This window comes from Olea europaea, unplaced genomic scaffold (genome assembly GCF_002742605.1).
Source record: "Olea europaea var. sylvestris unplaced genomic scaffold, O_europaea_v1 scaffold139, whole genome shotgun sequence".
NCBI classification, from domain to species: domain Eukaryota; kingdom Viridiplantae; phylum Streptophyta; class Magnoliopsida; order Lamiales; family Oleaceae; genus Olea; species Olea europaea.
Window position 1 is genome coordinate 264,468 of NW_019231420.1, and position 18,487 is coordinate 282,954.

Below are 18,487 nucleotides of genomic sequence, written 5' to 3' on the forward strand. Positions count from 1 at the left end.
ATATTTGTAGTGATAGATGAGGTGAATATGGGGTACCATTTGAAGAATTCTGTTCAGAACATGGAATTATCCATCAAACAACAGTGCCTTACTCACCTCAATCAAATGGGGTTATTGAATGCAAAAATCAAGCTCTTAAAAAAGTGATGAACGGAATATCAATAAGTTCGGGTTTACCTTAGAATTTGTGAGGGGAAACATATTCTATCGGAAAATAGCATTCTTAATAGGATATCCCTAAAAAATATAGAAGAAACCCCATATAAATTATGGAAGGGTCATATTCCTCCCTATCAACACTTGAAAATGTGGGATGTTTGGTTAAGGTTGAAATCCCTAAGCCTAAACAAGTAAATATTGGTCCCAAAACGATTGATTTCATATTAATTAAATATGTCAATAATAGTAGTGCACGCCATTTCCTTGTACATAAATATGAAGTTCAAGATTACATGGGGAACCATAATTGAATCAAGGAATGCGTCATTCTTCGAGAATGTGTTTTAATGTAAAGACAAAGAAGATACAAGTTCGAGTAAGAGAACTTACGATATTATAAGTGATATTTCAAATGAAGAAAAACCAAGGAGTAGTAAAAGGGTTAGGATATTTATAATGTTTGGCTCAGATTTTCTAACTTATATGGTAGAAAATGATCCTTGGGAGTTGGTTGATTTACCTCCTGAAAACAAGCATTTAAGGTGTAAATGGATTTTCAAAAAGAAACTGAAATATGATGGTTCTATTGATAAATATAATGCTAGATTGGTTGTCAAATGATGTAAACAAAAAGAAAGACTTGACTTCTTTAATACTTACTCACCCGTGATAAGAATCACTTCGATAAGATTTTTAATTGCAGTTATGGTAATAACTACCTTGAAATTCATCAAATGGATGTGAAATGATATTCTTAAACGGTGAGTTAAAAGGGTAGATTTACATGGAACAACCCAAAGGGTTCGTTTATCCTAATCATAAACAAAAATTTGTAAACTCGTTTAGTCATTGTATGAATTGAAACAAGCTCCTAAACAATGGCACCAAAAGTTTGATGAAATGATGTTGTCAAATCAATTTAAAATAAACGAGTTTGACAAGTTTATATACAAAAAACAAATACCAAATGCTTATGTGATTGTATGTCTATATGTAGACAACATGATGATAATGGACAATAGTCATGAAATGATGCTAAACGCTAAGAAAATGCTTAAAAAACATTTTGATATGAAAGACAAGGGTGTGGTGATGTGATATTAGGGATTAAGATTTCTAGAACATTAGAAGAAATTGTACTTAACCAATCTCATCACATTAAGAGTATACTTAAGATGTATAACGTGTTTAAGGAAAGTCCTACGAAGATTCCTATTGACACAAGTTTACCCCTGGTAAAAAATATGGGTGAATGTGTGTCTCAACTAAAGTATTCACAGGTGATAGGCAGTCTAATGTATATTTCGAACTGCACTCTACCGGGCATATCATTTGCTGTAAATAAACTTAGTAAATTCACTAATAATCTAAGCCATGATCATTGGAAGGCTTTAACAAGGGTTTGAAGATACTTGAAGTGTACCTTAACATATGGATTACACTTCTCAAAATATCATGAATTATTGGAAGGATATTGTGATGTGAATTGGATATCCGACATGAAGGATTCTATGTCTACTAGTGGTTATGTATTTATCATTGGTGGAGCTGCCATGTCTTGAAAATAGACAAAGCAAACGTTTATAACTCGATCAACGATGGACTCAGAGTTCATTGCTTTGGACAATGCTGGAGAAGAGTGGAATAGCTTCGTAACTTATTGGAAGATATTTCATTTTGGCCCAAGCTGGTACCTATAATAAGTATACATTGTGATAGTCAATCGGCTATTGGAAGGGCTTAAAGCATTATGTATAATAGTAAGTCTAGACATATACGTCGCAGACACAATACATTAAGCAACTGATATCCAATGGTATCATCTACATAAATTATGTGAAATCAAAAAAGAACATCGCAAATCTACTTACGAAAGGTCTGCCTAGAGATCAAGTACGTTGCCTATTGAAAGAAATGTGATTAAAGCCTACAGTATAAGAGTCTTTGTAATGATAATCCTACCTTGATGACTGGAGATCCCAAGATCTTGATCCAAAGGGACAACCAAGTTACAAAGATTCAATGAAGCACTTAGAAAATTATTTTCTAACTCATTCCTATGATATTAAAGTGCTTTTAGCAGAATGATTAGAGGCTAAGATACTCTTTTAATGATTCTTATATCTCGATTAAGTCAAGTGAAGTAGGACAGAATGCTCTTTATAGGAAGTAAACTATGTAAGTGATTATATACTTGTACACTTGTTTAATCCATGATCCAAATGTATGGTGGTGATGGATAACAAGTGGGGCTAATTATAGGTAATTAGTAGCCTAAAAACCTATATTTGCAAAGGAAATCTCTAATCTTCCAACTAATATAATCCAACCCTCTATCTTTCATTATTAGCAAATGTATCCCAAATCTTAACTTATTTCCAACTTACAAATTCAAAAATTGTGGATCATAACTTAATTTAATCATTTGGTCAATTGAAGTCCTAACAAAATGATCGACCACATTCAATTTCATACTTGACTTAAGGTTCGACTAATTAATAATCACTTCATGTAAACACAACATTTAACACCTCATGCTTGTAGTCATTAGCTACCTCTAACATTAACTACTACAAAGTGGTGTCCCCTTTTCTTATGGCCAAAAAAATATTGAAAGTTAAATCGCCATCTTAAAGAAATTTAAACTAGCATAAATTTTTGGAGTATTACAAGATTGGTTGTCAAATGATATAAACAAAAAGAAAGACTTGACTTCTTTAATACTTACTCACCCGTGATAAGAATCACGTCGATAAGATTTTTAATTGCAGTTATGGTAATAACTACCTTGAAATTCATCAAATGGATGTGAAATGATATTCTTAAACGGTGAGTTAAAAGGGTAGATTTACATGGAACAACCCAAAGGGTTCGTTTATCCTAATCACAAACAAAAATTTGTAAACTCGTTTAGTCATTGTATGAATTGAAACAAGCTCATAAACAATGGCACCAAAAGTTTGACGAAATGATGTTGTCAAATCAATTTAAAATAAACGAGTTTGACAAGTTTATATACAAAAAACAAATACCAAATGCTTATGTGATTGTATGTCTATATGTAGACAACATGATGATAATGGACAATAGTCATGAAATGATGCTAAACGCTAAGAAAATGCTTAAAAAACATTTTGATATGAAAGACAAGGGTGTGGTGATGTGATATTAGGGATTAAGATTTCTAGAACATTAGAAGAAATTGTACTTAACCAATCTCATCACATTAAGAGTATACTTAAGATGTATAACGTGTTTAAGGAAAGTCCTACGAAGATTCCTATTGACACAAGTTTACCCCTGGTAAAAAATATGGGTGAATGTGTGTCTCAACTAAAGTATTCACAGGTGATAGGCAGTCTAATGTATATTTCGAACTGCACTCTACCGGGCATATCATTTGCTGTAAATAAACTTAGTAAATTCACTAATAATCTAAGCCATGATCATTGGAAGGCTTTAACAAGGGTTTGAAGATACTTGAAGTGTACCTTAACATATGGATTACACTTCTCAAAATATCATGAATTATTGGAAGGATATTGTGATGTGAATTGGATATCCGACATGAAGGATTCTATGTCTACTAGTGGTTATGTATTTATCATTGGTGGAGCTGCCATGTCTTGAAAATAGACAAAGCAAACGTTTATAACTCGATCAACGATGGACTCAGAGTTCATTGCTTTGGACAATGCTGGAGAAGAGTGGAATAGCTTCGTAACTTATTGGAAGATATTTCATTTTGGCCCAAGCTGGTACCTATAATAAGTATACATTGTGATAGTCAATCGGCTATTGGAAGGGCTTAAAGCATTATGTATAATAGTAAGTCTAGACATATACGTCGCAGACACAATACATTAAGCAACTGATATCCAATGGTATCATCTACATAAATTATGTGAAATCAAAAAAGAACATCGCAAATCTACTTACGAAAGGTCTGCCTAGAGATCAAGTACGTTGCCTATTGAAAGAAATGTGATTAAAGCCTACAGTATAAGAGTCTTTGTAATGATAATCCTACCTTGATGACTGGAGATCCCAAGATCTTGATCCAAAGGGACAACCAAGTTACAAAGATTCAATGAAGCACTTAGAAAATTATTTTCTAACTCATTCCTATGATATTAAAGTGCTTTTAGCAGAATGATTAGAGGCTAAGATACTCTTTTAATGATTCTTATATCTCGATTAAGTCAAGTGAAGTAGGACAGAATGCTCTTTATAGGAAGTAAACTATGTAAGTGAGAAATGGGGCTGCTTCAATAAGAATTGTTCGAGGCTAAAATTCTCTAAATATTTATGAAACCTAAGAGCGATTCAGGGTTAAAATGAACTAAATCATGAGAATCATAAACGGATTAAGGAAGAAATCTTTGTGAGTATTGTTGTTTTAGCTTACACTAACGGTTGATTGGTTCAAGACATCATGTTCACCAATTAGTTAAGTAAGTTCGATAGTATTTCACTAAGGAATGTTCAAAGCCGAAAGTTACCTTACTTGATGCAGTGCTTTTCCGCTCTCTCTACAATGCATCATAATTTTTCGCACTGCATATGCATATTCGAATTTCCATTCGTGTGGGGATTGTTAGAAATTGGTTTAAATTTAAGAAAATTTGGTTAAGTATAAAAGTGGGAAAAGAGAAATTCGTGTCAAATTCAACGAAATATCCGTACTCGATCCAGTAGTCAAATTACAAATATGAATAAACTAACTTGCTCTACTCATTGAGTAGATCATCATGATATATTTGAAATCTCAAAATCAATTTCGAATGAATGAGAAATTGCTGTCCAAAGTTGAAAGAAAAATAGAGGAAAAATTGGTCGGATTTTTGCTTAACTCCATTGCTTGCCTAGCCCCGTCGCTCAAGCGACAAGCTAGCAACATGTAGATGAAAAGTTTCTATTAAAATTTTGATACCAGCGCTTGAGCGAGAGCCCAACAATAGCTAGCGATAGCAAGTGATGCTTCCCTTTGTAAAGTTGCGTGGTTTGGTGCTCATGACTTCACCCACAATCCCTCATCCTCTATAAATAAGACCCTTTGGATGTCTATAAAATATCCCACATCACTTTTGCATTGAGCATTACGTCAAAACTCTTGCAAAACATCTTCATAATCATTCAAAACTATAATTCCTTGTAGAGAGGAAAAACTCTGTTCAAAGTTTGTTGTTGCTTGTGGTTTGAAGTGTTTCTACTACAAGTTGAATCCGTTGTATCTTGAAAGACAAGTACCATTATCTGTGAGCACCGTTGCGGGGCAATATTGTCTTAGGGAAAGAGTGATTTTTCACTTACATCATATTTCTTTCTTTTTCATTTCTTGTTTTTCTTTGTGATTTGTATACCATAAAGTTTTTTTTCCAAATTTTGTTGTATTTAATTACTATCATGCGGATTAAGCCTTGATATTTCATCTATCACAAAACAACCCTTTCATCACAAATATTCAGGACAATACTTATTGACTTTTAGAGACTCGATTTTTATGGTAATATTTCCTTTAACTAATTTTTTTCCCTTTGTTAGTTCGAAGTACTTTGTAGCGATTGATTTCGTCGAATATTTCTAAGAACATAGTTTTTCAATATACGAGCAGCTGTCTCGCAATCAGGCTTTACTTCCAAAAGCATTATCTCACTTTTGAAGGCCTTCGTCTGTCTAGACCATTGGGACTTCGTCATCAACTTCAAAAAGAATGGTTCGGCTGAGGGGTAAGGCTTGACCAAAGGGACTATATATGCAAAGACTATAAAGGATGACACAATACCGCTGAGGGCGGGCTCATAGATGGACCAGCCTCATTCCAACTGGGGCAAATTGTGCAAGAGCACATTGAGTTGCCATGTGACGTGTCGTTATAGGCCTATGTGAACTTCGTTTTAATGACGACGCTTACCCACTCTCATGCAAATTTGAAGTATAACAAATAGTGCATATCAAACATATTTTTAAGGGATTAAATAATGATGCATAATCGATAATGTACTCAAATTCCTCGATACTAGGGTGACAACTACCTTGTAGGATGCAAACAAAAGCTACAGACAAAATAACACTATTTGTGAATTTACTCAATCCTACGCTGTTCTTAATTTTTTGACTCAAATTTAACAGTTTATTATGTAATAATTAATCAATTCTTCCTGATTTTTTTCATGACCTATATTCCCAACTAGGTCAATGTGAAGCAGATCCTAAATCTCGCTCAGATTAAATTATACATCTTAACAGTTGCCGCTTAGCTAGATTAGTTGGTACATTTTCAACTAGTGCTGGTAATGGTGTAGGTTGAAAGCAAGCTCAAGAATCTCTCTTCATTTTACTAACTGTAAGAAAGAGGGAAATTATTCTAGTGATTAACTAATTAGTTCCCACTTGGCAAATTTATAAATGATGTATAAGGAGGAATAACAATTAATGTGCCATGAAATGTGGGAATAATAATGAATAGTAATCATCCCGTATAGTTGAAATTGATTTGTGACTTTTACTTTGACTGAATTTATGAACTATTTATAAGTTTGTGTCCAAACGAAAGCTTAATTTATAGTTGAAACCCAAAAGCCACAAAAAATGAAAATTTTTAATTAAAGTTTACGATATTTGGTTAAAAAGTTTTCTTTTAAGTGTCGCATGAATACTATTAAAAATATAAAGAAACTGAAGTTTCAAACAAGTTTCAAGAATTCGTAAATTTATTTAGTTCTAGTGTTGGAAACGAAAACACTAGCATCTAAAATGTTTTCGCGCAACCTAGAATTTTTACACAAAATATTCTTATGTGATTTCCCAATTTCAAAAATTAGTATCATTTTTTCGAGTTACTAGCCAATCCTTAAAGTGCTTCAACCTCCGATCTAGCGATAAGCCTTTTAATAGCGCTTCCCACTAATTCTGTTTTGAACCTTGAATGAACTACATTCCATTCTATGGCGGAACTTGCGTCCACCCTTGATGTGCCAATTACAGATTCTTTCCCAGGCTCAAACTACTTCAAAAGATCGACAATCTAGTCCAGTTCGCTTGACCAACCTGAGCCTCTAGATTCTTCTGGGCAATTAGCGACAGTTTTTTTTTTTTTTTTTTTTTTATCTTACTATTATCCACACCCTATAAGAATTCCCCCTCTTTATTTTTCTTCATTATTTTACAGTAGGGTTCGAGGGGCCAAGCAAGAAATGTTTGAATCCCGAATTAACAGTGTTCTCCAGCCTCTAGGGTTTAATCAGATATCTTCTGTACCCAAGAATGAGCATTCCCATGCCTTTTGTTATTATCTTATGGGCTCAACAGTTATGATTCCATTTCCTCACAAGTAAATAGTAGATAGACTTTTACACTCGTGGGAACCAGCTTTTTTTCCTTATATATATATTGTTCTACCTGGTTTGGCTAAAAATCAGATTGTTAGTGAATTTTGACGAAAGTTGATGAGTGTGTAGTTAAAAAGTTGAAATATATACATGTATAACTTCAAAGCAATGCAAACCCTAACATCCCTCCTCACAAGACGCACACCACCCAGAGCAAAGACACAAGAAAACACATCCCTGGTCAGCCGGGTTGATTGCCATATATGGAATTAAGAAGAAATAATATTTGGAGACAGAACTTGAATCAACTAATCAGTTAATATGCTGTCAATCTAGCTAACTATTAGCTAGCAGTTCACTTGTTGTCATTTAATGGCAGAAGATTCATTATTTGCCTTTCTTTAATCAAACCACTTCAATGACAGAGTTTTTATTGACGCACAAAAAGAAAGCAAAGTACAAGTTTAGAAGGGAGACATATAGACATAATCTAACATACGAAAAACTCAACCATACTAAAGACAGCAAGCTAAAGAGAAAAATCGACCTGCATAAAATTCGTGTGCTATCTTAATGCCTCGCATAATTATAGGTCAAGTCATGTACTTCTTCGACTCCTCATGACTATCATCCCTTGTTAATGGCAATAAGAACAGTAAAGCTATATAGATTGATGTTGAGTAAATTTAACCAATAATCACTGAACTTTACACTTGATTACTACTTGCTCACTCATCTTTCACAGATTACTGAATGCTCACTCATCTTTTCATATAATTACTCATTCATCACTCGTCTCTTCAAATAATTGGACGACTTTTACGGCAAATTTTCGACAACTTCCGACCACAAAGAATGTCGAATTTTGATACCGTTGGAAAGCCCACGATATCCTCTTCAATTACCACCCAAAATTTCACGATAACTCCAAAGGATTCGGTCGGAATAAACCCACAAAATCAGCGTCTTGAAAAGGCGAAAATCTGGACAAAGTTCGGGATGCTGACTTTGTGGGCTTATTCCGACCAACTCCTTTGGAGTTATCGTGAAATTTTGGGTGGTAATTGAAGAGGACATTGTGGGCTTTCCAATGGTATCAAAATTAGATAGTTTTGATGGTCGAAAGTTGCCGAAAAATTGCCTTAAAAGTCGCCCAAAAAATCTGAAAATCTGGGCAGATTTTCAGAATTTTTGGGCTACTTTTAAGGCAATTTTTCGATCGAATCCCTTGGAGTTATAATGAGATTTTGGGTGATAATTGAAGAGGACATCGTGAGCTTTCCAAAGGTATCAAAATTCGACATTCTTTGTGGTCGGAAGTTGTCGAAAATTTGCCGTAAAAGTAGCCCAATTATTTGAAGAGACGAGTGATGAATGAGTAATTATATGAAAAGATGAGTGAGCGTTCAGTAATATGTAAAAGATGAGTGAGCAAGTAGTAATTAAGTATAAAGTTCAGTGATTATTGGTTAAATTTACTCGATTGATGTTATTGCATAACATTATTCTAACCAATATAAAAATAGAATAATTATATTTTTTTGAAAAAATTGCAATAGCGATTCCTAACCTTTTTAATTTTTGTAGACTTTACCCTAACATTCAATTTGTGTAAGACAATATCCCTAACCTTTTAGAAACATATATCTGGAGTCCAAATGACATCCATTTGAACGTTAATTGACCAAGAAAATAGATGTTTGACCAATTTTGACCAAATTGGAAGGGGGTAAAATGGTAAGTTTGCAATTAACACATTAAATAAATAAACAAAAAAAAAAATCAACCAACAAGATGATATGGGGTTTGATTTTTGGGATTTGTTTTCTGCGAAGTACAAAGGGTCGAGATTTATGGGGTTTGATTTCTGGTCAAAAATTTCTGGGGGGTCGACGGTTTGATTGTGCGAAAATTTCTTGCTATTTGATTTCTGTAATTGTGCTTGTGCTTGTGCTTGATTGTGTTTTCCCGATTTGGTTGTAATTGTGCAAAAATTTCTGGGTAGTCTAGTGTTTGTATTTTTCCAGTGTGATTGTGCTTGTTTTTTCCAGTAGTTTGGGTCGGCGACAACGGTGGGGGCTAGTGGCTGCCCGATGGCTTTCCTGGTTTGGTAAGGTAATGGGGATTGGGTGGGGGTGTGGATGGGGATGTGAAAGAAATGATTTTTATTTTAACTCATTTTATGTATAAAATACAAACTTATCATTTTTATATTAACTCATTTTGACCAATTTTTATTTTATTTATTTATTTAATTAATGTGGTAATTGCAAAGTTACCATTTTACCTCTTCTAATTTGATCAAAATTGGTCAAAATCTATTTTATTGATCAACTAACAGTCAAATGAATGCTTTCTATCTATTTGGACTCCAGGTGCATATTTTTGAAAGATTAGAGATATTGATTGGAATAAATTAAAGGTTACGGTAAAGTCTGCAAAAATTGAGAAAGTTAGGAATCGTCATTGCAATTTTTCTTTTATTTTCATTAGAGTTTAGCATTGATCTATGACACATAATCTGCATGAAATTATATGACCAATTAAATATATGGATATATAAGACCTACTTATTGGTCTCAACATTTAATGCAATGACACATTATATGATGATCATCTCTAATGGAGATACATAGCGTTACTCATAAAAATATGAGGTTCCACCATAGCTAGCTAATTGTTTGAGGTTGGCAATGGCTTGGCTTATTTTTGCACACGTTTTTTTTCATTTTTGTATAAATTCCACTTCTTAGTTTAAATAAAATAGTAATGGAAAGTAAGAGCATCTACGATGTGCATTGTTATACATGTAACAAGTACAATCGGTAATGGAGAGAAGACTCTTCAATGGGACTATGATTGTACTTTGTGGATCTTAACATTATATAAAAGAGAGGATGTAAAGAAAGAGTGAAAATAAATTATAAAAACTTAATTAATCAATGATGTCGACTATCTTTTTCTTTATTATCTATAGGATAAATATATATGTACAAATTATGGTCGACAAAATCTTTCACTCCCTCTCACATAATGTGGGGATCCCGTATGTATTTAAAAAATGGCGGCTTGTGATCCCCACCCCTATTGTGAGTAGTAAGTAAAGGATTGTGTAAAAAAAATTTAGCATTGTCCTTATCTATATAATTATAAATTATATTTCTTCTATCTTTGAATGATGTTTCGACACTTGAGCCAGTGAAAAAATTTTCTATGCAAAAACACTATACTTCTAGTATCTTTCTTCTAACAAAGCTGAATGCTAGCTGGGCTGGGAAAACTTACCAGCCATTGGTTACCCTTTTATGGGCTCTTTGATTGATAATGTTTTTTTAACTTTAATATTGGAATTTACTTTCGTGGGGAGTTGAGAGAGAGAGAGAGAGGGATTAGTGATTACTATAATTATTATACAGACTGAGAAGTAGTTTCCGAGGAGGCACGGGTGCTCCGCTGATTTCTCCAACAAAATCCCAGTTCCCACCGCTTCCTTTTCCTCTTTCTTAATTTGTCTTCTTCTCATTAATATATACTTCAATTCTCTCTCTCTCTCTCTCTCTCTCTCTCTCTCTCTCTCTCTCTCTCTCTCTCTAGTTATAAGTTTACATATATATATTTAGAATAATATCACCATTAAAATTTATAATCAATTCTCATCCTTTTACTAGTGTTGTAATTCAAATTTCTTGATCATAATATAAATGACTTCTCTTTCATTTGTGTAGCTATGTGAGTTTTTTTATCATTATGTATTGTGTGTAAAATCCTAACTTCATCAGTTTTATTCTAGTTAATACACCTAATTGATCAGAAGGTCGAGTTGATCAAGCATTAATCTCTATAAATTTAATAGGGCCATGTATCATGGCCTCGACTGGGTACATATGAAATGAAAAATTTATCTTACTATCAATCTTGACCAAATTGAAATGCTGAAAATGGAATGCATAATGCCATGATCTTCGTCAATAGGAGAAAAAGAAATAAGTATTTTTAAAGATTGGTTTAATGTGAAATGTCTAGATGAATGGAGGAATATCCAACATGAGGTTTTTTTGGAAAATGTCATATTTTTAGCATATAGTGATATAAGATATCAGCATGATGATTCTTATTTTAGATTAATACAATAAAAGAATTCGTTAAAGATCACCTTTTTTTAGTGTGCACCTACCAATCAACTTAGTTATCCTGTCTAGCTAGTCAACAAATCAAATCACATTCATCCAAAGATGCACTCACCAATATCATGTCACTTTGATTCAGCATATATGCATAACACATAAATGATTCAATAATCTTTTTCCATGTCATTTTTAGTACGCCTTAGATCTTAGTATAAGAGATGGACAAGTCATTGTGATTTTTCTTTCAAATCAAAAACCCATTCAACCATTGGGATTAAATGGTCCTAGAATCGTTGACCATCACACATCCACGATCGCTGAACCATTGTGATATAAAATTTTCATCTATGCGTGAACACCTCTCTTTTGCCGTGGAATTCCTTCCATCTCTACCAACAAGCTACCTAATATGACTAATTTCTCAATGTAGTCACACTACCCACTTGAGTCACACTAATCCCTCCATTTAGTGGCAGGCCCATAGTGGGTCCTAGTGGGTAGAGTGACCCACCTACCTAGATTTGAATCTTTTTTCCCCCTTCAGATATCAAATTTGAAGCTCATTATTTGAGGAGTTATTATTTTGTTGATGATTTCTTTTTTATTTTCTTATGAAATGGAATTGGGGATCCGCTTAAGTGGTCCAATTTATATCTTGTTTTGGCGATTTTATAGTAATGTATTCTTGCTGTGATTTTTGTCTTTGTTTGAACTAGAATGCAGAAAACTTAAATATGTTTTTCTTTTGATGATCACAATATTAATGAAAGGATTATTCGAGATAAAAGTGATGAAAATGATGACAATGTTTGAGATAAACATAAATTTGTATTTTTTTCAAGTTTGATTATGTTTCACCAACTCAAAATATCTGCGTCCGACAATGGACGCTCCATTGTGGTGCTAGGCACTTGAAGTGCCCTTTTAATGACTACAAACTTTTCTCCATCTTGCCTTTAAATTGACCACGGAATTTGGTGGGAAATAATATCAATTTGTCTGTAATTACTATATGAAGCTTCATAAGAGTCTTTAGCCTCATAACTTTGCTCGTGGGTCTTGCGTGAATTAAGAAATTTCGATCCCCGATATATATGTTCGATCATTTTCTATGTCAAATTCGCCCGCGAAAACTTTTTTTTTTAGTTGCTAAACTTGGATAAAGGACAAAACAAAATAAAGATTTTTTAGAACGTTCTAAAAAAAAAACTATTTTTTACAAAAAATGTTAATCATTTCAATTAAATGTTTTTAATCCTTTTATTCGTGAGGAGCTGGTATGAGTGGTTTTGTTGCCGAATTAATAGTATTTTTTGGACTAATTATCAGTCAAAAATACCTTTTAATGCCAAAAATACTAATTACTTTTATAATGTCTATTATTCCTAGGAGGTCTTCCTCCACTAGCAGGTTTTTTCGGAAAACTCTATTTATTCTGGTGTGGATGGCATGAAGGCATTTTTGTTATGCTAAAAATACTTGTACTTGCTCTGCTATTCTGTCCAAGCCTGACTGAGAAAGAGTTACTGGGCGTAGCAAAACCCATTTTTGAATATCTAGTAAAAAAATTCAAAAATTCAGAAGTATGCCCACAAAGATTGACCAGTAAAAGGAGAAACAATTATCATGACTAACAAATGTAGGGAAATTTGCAGATGAAAGAGACTGTATTATATAGTTATATATCTGTATCTGATTCTCGGATTGTGCGAAAAACTCTCAGGTAAGTTTGACTGTGAAGAAAAGGAATCAAAAGATGGTAAAAACACATTGCCATTGCACTGGCCAGCCCTTTTTTACTCGTGAACTGATAATATAATAATATTATCAAAAGGCCTGCAATTTCATGCTCCGGTCTCACTGTAAAATTTTAAAAAAAAAAAAAATAGTAAACGGTCTCGGTAATATCATCACAATCATGCCACAAAACTTTTGACTCTTTGGAAACCATTCCCTAGGGTTCATTTCACCGAGTGATACAAGGGTCTAAGTCTCGTCTCATTTAAAAGTTTAAGTCCCGTTTATTTCTCATTTTTGGAAGAATAAAAAAGAAAAATATAGCCGTTACGATCGTACAAAAGATATAGAAATTCATATTTGATGACTTGATGTGATGAATAATGGTCATATTTTCATTTTAATGAAGAAATAATGGGAACCAAACAGGGGCTAAATAAATTTTTACTTTATAATGAGTAATTTAATTACTCTCTGGATTTTTGATTAAGAAAAGTTTAATTATTTTAAACTTATTAGTTATATGAAACCTCTTAAGCACCAAGCATGGAAACTAATGCTTTTTACATTGTGAAGTTATTTTATTTTTGACAACGAGAAATTATTGATCCCGCTACTCAATAATTAATATGCTTTGAAATTGGTTTTGTGCTATTATTAATTAAAATGAAATTGTCAATGTTCATTGGATATTATTTATGAGGAAATTCCCCTCACGTGACATTTTTAGAGTGAAAATATTAATTTTGCCTACAGCTTTTACTTTTGTAAATAATAATTAATTTATTATTAATTATATTCAAATTGATGGTTATGTGAAATAAAAGTCATTTCTACATATGGTTTCTAGCTCAACGAGGTGGTTCTTATAAACCCTAAAAATACGTCCCATTTACATTATTAAATTATTTAGTGCTTGTTCGGTGGGAATTTTGATAATTGATTTTTTGATCGTTAGAGAGAAAGTAGGTCTTACCTATGAGAGAAAAATTAAAAAATGACGATTGAAATAGTGAAATAACGGTCAAAAAATTGATTTTAATTGACTTTTAAGCCCTACCAAATAAGCTCTTAATTATGCGGCAGCATGAATAATAAAAGAGCACACTTTTATACTTTTTTCGCGTTAATTAGAAGATAATTAAGAACTGAGTTCATGTTCTAATTCACCAAACAGAATTTTCAATGTAAATATTTTTTTTTTTTTTTTTTACTAACAATTTTCTAGAACAGTAACTTCTAAGTTAAATATGCATATTCTCCGAGAGAAAATAAAGAAGATGGAATGATCTAACTAAGCTGACTCAAAAACTTCCATTTAATACAAAGGAAATGGCAGAGAACTACAGTTAACAAATTAAGCTTTTTTGTCGTAAATTATATTCAGGAAATAGAATACCTTAGGAATAACGAAAATTTGCATCCAATCTGTCCCTAAATCTTGAGTACGAGACGAAACCCAAGAAGCGGAAAACAGGGGTTAGTGTCCTCGTATAGGGGGGTACATGCATGCATATTTGCATATTATTTTTTCACTTATAATTCATTTTTAGCTTATGTAATAGATTCTCTCAATATTCCACTTTTTTTGCACGTTTTAGTTAAAAGATAGTGTCAGTCCATGCATGAATTATTGTTATGTGCACTGCACATTGCACACACAGAGAGAGAGAGACCCGTTGGTAGCGGGGGAGCAGTTTGATGATTAAGGCTGAGTATCTATCAGATAACATAAAGTAGAATAATGTGATGGGTATATATGGGAAGGAATGTGAGAAAGTTCGACGACAAAGCAATTCATGTCTTTCGAACTTAGGGTTTGGGAGCTGTACCGTGGAACATGTTGGCATCGGGTGATTCCAACGAATTACCCTATTTCCTCTATGTGGAAGAAAGAAAATTAAGGAACCTGTAGATATTAGTAAATTAACAATTATTGTTAATAAAGGAAAATGATTCATGGTAAAGACAGGATACACTTGGGCCAGAAAAACCCGTGCTCCAAATATCATATGACTCTTGACATGTCTTAGCCCCTGTTTGTTTCTCATTATTTACTCATTAAAATGAAAAATATAATCATTCTCCATCACATCAAACTACCATATTTGAAAATTTATTTCTTGTGTGGGGTCCGTAATGACTATATTTTTCATTATCATTCTTATATTAATGTGGCTCAAATGGGACCTTAATATATCAACTTTTAAGTAAAATGAGACACTTATTCAATTAGCAAAAGAGACAATATTTAATTTACTACTTATTTTTAATTCGATACTCATCTCTTGATCCATTTTCTACACTTTTCTTATTTTAGAGAGAAGCATCATTTTCACCCTTGAAACTTGATGTGTGTCAAAAATCGATGATCTCACGCAAAATCGTATGACCAACTAGTTGACGACTAGATCTAATAAGTCAATTTGAGCTTTATGGAACCGATTAAAGTGCAATGCGACAAACAATTAACTTGATTGATTTATTCTTTACAGTTTACATGCTTGATAGTCATGATTATATATAGTGCTTTGGGTTCGATAAAATACAGAGCTATCATCTTTTAACATTCTTCTCAAGTAGTAAGATTCACTATCTTTAGAGAGGCTTTCAAAGAATTCATGCGCACTCTCCTATGAAATGGCAACTAAAAGAATTACATCATTTTTAATAAAGATATATATTTTAATTTATTGGTTCATTTTCTTATCTTTTTTTCTTGTATCTCTACAACAATCTTAACATTTAATTGTACTTCTCGCTTTTTTTAATTATTATTTACAAGCCTTTTTTTTTTTTTGTTCAATGTGAGGGATGATATGAGAGCTTAATTTGAATTAAGCAGATAAAAAGTAACTCTTATGCTCTCATATGGCTAGGTAGCCAATAAAGAAGGTTTTATTTAATCTAAAGGTAAGAAGAATCAAGAAAATCGTTGAACGTTCAAAGGTGGAATTAATGAAGATTGTTTTAAGATTACGAAATTACCACATGCTCAAGGACTACTACCCATGTGCAAGTTATTAGGTTAAAATACATAATTTGCATCATCAAGATAAGTTCAACTTTAAACTTGCTACAATTGTACAGAACCCTATATACATAATATATATTTTTATATTAGTCCTCGTGTACCTTTTCATTATTTAATTTTTAGGTCATCATACTGGTAAACAGAGATATACCGTATATACTTTATTACATAATATTAAAGAAGAAAGAAAGAAAGAAAGAAAAATGTGTGACTTGAGGAGAATTGGAATGTTCTAGGTTTTAGTTTGAACAAAGAGTTCAAGTCATTTTCTTCTAATTAATTTGGGCACTTCCCTTGAAAAAGAATTAAAAATATATATATATTTAAAATCTTAAATTTGCATACAAAGCATGAATCTATCTCCTAATCAAGTTTTGAAATCTCCCATTTATTTATCTAGATAGAAAGTTTTGATAACTGCATTTTGCCATTATGAATTTTATAATATGTTAGTTTTCGATTTAAGAAAATTAATTTGACATGTCCAAATGAATACCTTGAAAACACAATTTTAGCTATAAATTTACACACCGTGTTGCTAAAAATTTAGTCCATGTTTGATTTAATTAAAAAACTAATTAAATTTAAATTAAAGTCAATAATTAATTTTAATAAATTCGAAAACTTTTCAATCATATATTTCATCAATTTTTATTAAAATTTACTAACTTTATTTGTATATTACCCAAAGTTGGGATTTCAACTCTTGGAAAAGATAGCCTTCATCACTTGTGAAAGGCCAATAACACATTCATCAACCCCTTCATGTTGGTCCTCTTGGTGGAATCATAAGAGGTTTATTGGGATTAGTGTCTTGACTGCCCATGAAGTAGAGTGCACCCCATTTATGGCCAATTAGAGGGTGTGAGAGAATTCATATAAATCTTCATATTGCATTGAAAGAAATGATTTATTTTTATCTTTTGGACCTTTCCTCTTCTTCTTCTTCTTCCTTCAAACCTCTGTACTTTATGCATGTACTAGAATACCATTACAGTAGCAATAATCTGTTTCTCCACTAAAAACCCTAAAATGGATTCCATGAATAACTGGTTGGGGTTCTCTCTTTCACCACAACAAGTACTCTCATCACAACCTTCACAAAATTTAGGCTTGAACTCAGATGAAATCTCTGCAGGCACAGAAGAAGTTCCTGGGGAGTGTTTTGATCTCACTTCAGATTCAACCATACCTTCTCTAAATCTTACAGCCCCTTTTGGCATATTAGAAGCTTTCAACGGGAACAATCAATCTCAAGGTCAGACTGAAATTTCTTTAAAATCTGTTAACTTCATTTATTTATCCTTCATGCAGACTATTTCTGTAGCGGAGTAGTAAATAGACCTAATAAGTAATAGCTTGCGTGGTATAATGTATTGTAAAGGATTGAGTGCTATCCATTTTAGCTTCTTTTCTTATCGAACTGGGTTTCGATTTAAATTTTAATCCTCTTTTTCCCTCCTGTTTTTATTTTTATTTTTCTGTTCTTAAGCAGATTGGAATTTGAAGGAAATGAGCACGAACTCTTTCTCATGCAGCAGCCAAAACCTAGAAAATCAAATACCAAGACTAGAAAATTTTCTTGGTGGCCATTCATATAATGATCAAGAACATAAGAAATATCAATCCAGTACTTGCAATAACATCACTGCATCAAGTTACATTTACCAAGAATCTGAGCCAACTTCTCATCCAACAAGCAATCGCAGTGGAATAGGGATGAATGACAATAGTACTATTGGCCTCTCTATGATAAAAAACTGGTTAAGGAATAATCCAGCTCTGCCACAACCGGAGGAGAACACGGCCAAAAATGAGGCGGAGCCACCACCGTGCACTGCTAGTGCACAAATTTTGTCCCTTTCAATGAGCACAGGCTCACAATCAGATTCTCCTTTGCCATTTTTGAATGGTAATGCGGGGGAGAGCTCTACAATAGACGGTAAACAGCATTCTGGTAATGCACTTGACAGCCAAACTGGTGCAATAGATTCAGTGCCAAGGAAATCCATTGATACATTTGGGCAAAGAACTTCTATCTACCGCGGTGTAACAAGGTTTTTCCCATTTCTATTTTGTTGAATATTTTTTAATAATTA

The 18,487-nt window shown here is 32.9% G+C and overlaps 1 pseudogene; it reads left to right on the top strand.

Moving 5' to 3' along the window:
- The first annotated feature begins 17,265 nt into the window (after positions 1–17,265).
- LOC111375563 overlaps positions 17,266–18,487 on the top strand; it is a 4,416-nt pseudogene continuing 3,194 nt past the window's right edge.